This window comes from Prunus dulcis, chromosome 6 (genome assembly GCF_902201215.1).
Source record: "Prunus dulcis chromosome 6, ALMONDv2, whole genome shotgun sequence".
Taxonomy (NCBI): Eukaryota; Viridiplantae; Streptophyta; class Magnoliopsida; order Rosales; family Rosaceae; genus Prunus; species Prunus dulcis.
Window position 1 is genome coordinate 28,818,656 of NC_047655.1, and position 6,000 is coordinate 28,824,655.

Genomic DNA, 6,000 nt, shown 5'->3' on the forward strand with positions numbered 1-6,000 from the left:
AAACAATGTCTGAAGCCTCCACAACTTCACATGCACTGATCTGGCTCTTTTGAAATAATTTATATATGAATCAAAAAATAATGCAATGTAAATGTACAGATAAACAAATGAATATTTGCAAATGCGTTTAAATGGAAAATTATTAGACAATAATTGAATTGAAAGCATAAAAAAGATGGAAAAGCCAGGAGGGAGGCCATGTGAAAAGGGCAGCTTCCTTGGGAAAGGACTGAAAATTCTTATTATTATTTGCAATGCCATGGGAATTAGGACAAACTGCCACTAAACAAATATGTATATGGGCCTTTTACTTTACAAAAATATGTAGATAATAGATGGATATGGATCTTTTGTTGTGTATCCATGTCAGAATCAATGAGGGGGTGCATGATTAGTTAGGTACCCCCACATGCCTACCCCAAAAAACAAAGCCAGTGAAAGCCGCCACCACCACCATTAATCATTCATCCTTTCATTCATTTTATCAAATCCATTACACACAAAATATCAAAGATGGAATCAATCAAATTCATTAGTGGGCACCATATGACAAAATAATTTTTTTTTAATACAAATAATAGTCTAACTTATTCTAAAATAAGCTAATATAAAAAGAGGAAAATTCAAACTTGGATGCAAAGAGGTAGGCTCACTGTCCTGATCAACTAGCCTAATCGATTTTTTATGATTGAGGAGTTTGGGCCAGGTGGGTGTTGGAGCCTGCTTGATTGATTCTCGTCTCTACTATGGTAGTGGGCCAGGGTAAAGTTCACGAAGCCCATTATGGGAATTAGAGTCCGTACTATGTGGACCGACCCAACTGCACACACTCTCTCTCTCTCTCTCTCTCTCTCTAGACGTGAAAGTGAGCTAACCTAAGCAGACTACTTCAGCACCGATGGACTTCGTTTAGGTGAAAAACAACACGTGGTTTATCTACCACTCGAACCATTTTGTCCCGTATATCTTGACCAAAAACACAAAAGTAAAGGGTTTGAAATCAAAATCCTCCCGAGTAATTAATTTATGTGCTTTCTTTTGGCAGTTAGTTGAAACCTGTTGGGTGATAACCATGAATACAGAGAGCCTTGATGATGAGGAGGAGATGTTGGAAGTATAAGATTGTCCTCATTTGCATGCAATCCTTAATGTGCTTTTCGCAAACAAGATTATCAAATTATTAGTTGCTTAGTTTGAATTATACGCATTAAATTCCATAATCATCCCAAATCCTTGGAACTGAGTCCCCAAAGAAAGGAAGAGATCAAAACTAGAAACAACCTTGTAAACCAACCGTATCTTGTCTACACTATATTGTGAGTATATATATTAAGCGCCACAGATGAGTTCACATTTTATGGAGTATATAATATCAGACTTGTAATTCAATTGAATTGAATGTAACCAATTAATGCAGCAAAGTTGAAAAAAAATTTATTTATTTTTAATATAAGCGATATTATACTTTAATCTAATCAAACTCGTTTAGAAGTGGAGGGGGATTCGAACTCGGGTATGCCGGAAATTATTATTTATATAGAGCATTAATCTAACCTGGGTTTTATAGAAGCAAGCAAATCATTCAAAATACGAATCGATGACCACTAGTAAAAGAAAAAAGAAATTATTACACTGGAAAAGCTAACAACAAATTACAACTCAAAGTTATTAATACGGTCTAATTCATAGTTCCACTAAATGAAATTAATAACAAGATATAAAGTCGGAGTTTCGATCCCCATATGGGGGGAGGGAAGAACAGCACAGCAGAAGAAAGAAACAATTAAGAAGCGAACAAGTAAAGTAAAAGTAAACATGAGCCAAGAACCAGACTTGCCGGGTTACATCTTCTTCTTCAACCCCTTTTGCTTTGGTTGCCTCCTTGTATTTATTGCTAATTGAGAGCAGTAGAACTCATCTGAAAGCCGTAGGTCTAACCATTCTTAATTCCATTTCCATGGAAGCTGATGATGAAGATCAGCCTCTCTGGACATGCATGGCTCTTCCACAGCCACGGCTTCTGTTGAATTCTTGTGCTCATCGATCTCTCTAAGTGGCATGATCATGATCTTCTTCCTGTGCTTTTGCTTCAACAAACCAAAATTTAAATTATTGCTACTTTCTATTTCTTGTGGACTTTGTTGGTATATATATAGAATACATAGCTAGAGAGAGAGAGAGAGAGAGAGAGAGAGAGAGAGAGAGAGAGAATTTAGGATAAAAATAAAATAGCATATCACTTATAGATAATATTGTATATATAAATGAACTACAAATCTGATAGATGAAGACCTACAAAACTCTTATTGGTAAAATCGTACAGGAGATATGTCCCATCCCATAGGCAGAGAAGCTTTTAAATTAGACTGTGAATCTTAGCTGAACCAACTTATGTGGGGTCCATTCATGAGAAAGCTTCATTTCCTCTAAGCCCTCCATCTGTGTGTATTCTTTCTAAATTTATAATGAGTTCGTTGGTGCATTTGTTGGGTGCCCAATTCACCACCATTCAGCAAAAAAATATAGGCCCCAACAATTTTTTTCTCTTTAAATATCATTATGGCAATGCAATCTCTACCTTTTTCTTGTTCATTCTTATTTAACAACAACGATATCATAATGCTAATGACCACTACTAAGAGTCATGAATATCCCAAGAATCTATGCCACCAATAATCTTTGAAACAAAAGTTTGACCTCTGTCCTTGCTGTCTCTCAATAGGAACTTATATATCATAGTGCTCTCTTTTAGTCTTTGGTCGAGTGGTGGGCATCAATGAGGGGGTGCTCTCTTTTAGCGTTCTTGAAAGAGGAGGATGACCCCCCAATCTTTTGACCCTTGATCTCAAAGTTTTTCATGAAATAAAGTATCAGGGTTTCTTTTTTTTTAATAATTTTATTTGCCTTTTGATGAATGATCTTTGGATTCATTGAAGAGTGTGGAAAAGTAAAAGTGTTGGCCCTTTCTTTTCCTGAATAGTAAAGTTAACTTGTAGACTAAGGTTACAAATCATGGATAAAATCATGATATTTACAGTGGTCGCTACATGGGCCAATCTCCCCACGAATATATAATAATTTTGTCACGAATTGTTGAAGTTATGTGTATATATTAATCAGAGCGACAAATAAGCAAAGGGTTTGCATTACCCTTTCTAACCATTGAAGAGTGATATTGATTTTTTTAATAAAAGTAATAGTCTAAACTACAATGGGAGATCGGGAGGCTTTATACACATATTATCAAAGTGTCATGAAAATTCGAATCTGAGATCACTGATCTATTCCACTAGGCTAGATTCCGTCGGTGAGTGATTTTGATTTTTGAATGGCTGAAAAATGTTTGATTGGGTCACCAAAATAGCAAGAATTTTTAAGGACAAATAATGTTAGAAACTAAATATACCAGAGAGACTGAGAAAGGGACAAATTTTCTGCAATGGGATTGTTATAAAAAAAAAAAAAAAAAAACTTTATTTAAGATTATTGCAACATAATGATCGGTTGAAGATGATGAAGAACAAATTAAGAAGTGGAAATGGAGACAAATAATAATTGCTTGAACACGTATGATATTTCTGTCATTTATGCATAACAAATACGTAAAGGTTAAAAGTGAGTAAGATTGATTCGATTTGTCTTAATCTTGCCGCCCTAAGCTAATTAAATAATAATTTGTAATTAATTTTACCTTGCCGAAAGTCATGCATACGATGCTTAGATTCCCCTATGAGTAATGCTATATTTATCATATTTTTATCCTACATTTTTATACCACATGATGTGGCATGTCCATATTATATGTCACATCAATTAAATCAATGATGTGTATTTTAATTAAGACAATTAGAAAAACAAATACTGGAATAAATCATATAAGAAAAGAAAATATTAAATAATTTTAATTTATGTGGAAGTCCACCTCAGCTGCTACATAAGATTGTATAAGAATATGGTATACAAATGTGATAAGAATAGCATTATTCTTCTCCCAATGTGGATATGGAGGTGGATTACTATGCCTGCAAATTAAAATATTTATTTATTTATTTATTTATTGGCTAATTAGGTAATATTATTTGTGCTATATTCAAAGTGTTTATTGCTCAATGTTGCATGTACTTGTATATTCATTCCACTAACTAGGGGTTGTCTGCTTTTCTATGCAGTGCTGGCTTCTCTAGTGGCTTTGCCGGCGACCGACCTTTAGACTAAAAATTATGTGAGAGCATAATATAAGTAAGTCTCACTTCTATTATAAAAATGATACATAATATAATATAATATAAAAAATAGTTTAAATTATATTGAATGTAGATTTTTCACATACTCACTGTAAGTCAAGAGTCAAAAGACTAGAGCATTTATAATGTGAGATTTGACCAAAGTTTCAAAAGGCATAATAACTAATAAGCCTATATTATATTATGATCTTTCAACATATTCAAAGCAGATAGTGAAGAGTGAGCAATTTCACAGTAAATCAATCTAAGAGTTCAATTTTTTATTCTTTTTTTCGTGGGAATGTTTGACTTTGATCTACCTCATTCTCTCGAATTCTACTAAATTTTGTTACTGTACATGACAGGACCCGACCCAATTTCCGCTTTGGAATCCGAGCCGAATCCTGTGCGTGTCCGACACCTGGTGAATGTCGGGCACGAATGACCTTTTTACCCTTTCTTTTCTAAATTCTTTTTAAATTTTCTTCCGACTTCTGCCGAAAATTCGGCAGAGTCTCCCCTGTATTTTGACCATACCCAAAGTCTTCCACCTGTCAAACAATTTCAAACAACACACCAACTGCTAGACTAAAACAACCAACAGGTCTCAACTTCAGTTTTTCATGCTCAACAAGATATCAGAGCCTTTCTATACAAATTTACAATTTCAAGAAAAAGTTACGGCGAGTTCCTACACTTTGGTGGTGGGTCAGGAGCTAGGATGATGGCCCGAGTGGTTTCCTTCGTTCTTCTACGGCCTGGGGGCGAAAAACAAGTTAAAATTGTGAGTGGACCAAAAATAATGTTCGTGAAAACATTTGTGAATATAGTAACCCCCGTTTGAAAAACATAGGGATATAAAAGCTACTATTTGATCATAATCAAACCCGAGATAATCATTTAAACATAGATAAACGTAACTATATAAATGTTCACATACTAAACAAAGATATAACAGTATAACACATGTTTGAGTATCAAATATACTGATAAAAAATAAGTGAAATAACAACTGCACTAAAAAGTTTTAAAAGAATCCTTTTTAACTGCCACCTAATTGTACCCCTGTGATAGCCGTCAATTCCCTGGCAGGTCTCGGGCGTCACACAGGCTACCCGAGCCGCAAACTGGCGAAATCAGAGGACTATGATCAGCCTGATCCGCCGGCAGGTCCTCGATGACGCCAAGTCAGCTCGAGTCGCTCAGGCAGGATACAGGGGACCGTAGTCAGCCTGATCCGCAATCCTGGCAGGTCTCGGGGACACAGAGTCAGCTGAGCCGCAATCCTGGCAAGTCTCGGGACACCAAGTCTGCCGAGCCGCAAATCCTGGAACTCACGGTTCAAGCGTCCCCGAAACTCGTGAGGCAAGTCAAGTGCACTGACTAACTGAAATCGGACCGGATGTCCATCGACATCGGTCCAACTCTGGGTAATCACCAAATAGAGAGTGGGTACATGGTGGTCTAAAATAACTATCACTGATAAAATCTGATACCCTCTGTACTCTGGTAAATCTGAGCCAAACTACTATTTTTGGCTCAAAAATCTCAAATCCGTTGCTGGACTAATTTTTTTATTTATTATGAAAATAAAGATGCTTTCACAATAAAATTTATGCTATAACAATTATTCGAAAGCAAATAGAAAATATAATTATAAAATCTTTTAAGAAAGAAAAGTCCACTCACTGCTGGTCCGAGCTAGCTGGACCCTTCGAAGGTCCCTCCTGTGGATTAGCTGGACTCCTGGTGCCTGATTATCCAAGAATAATAAATT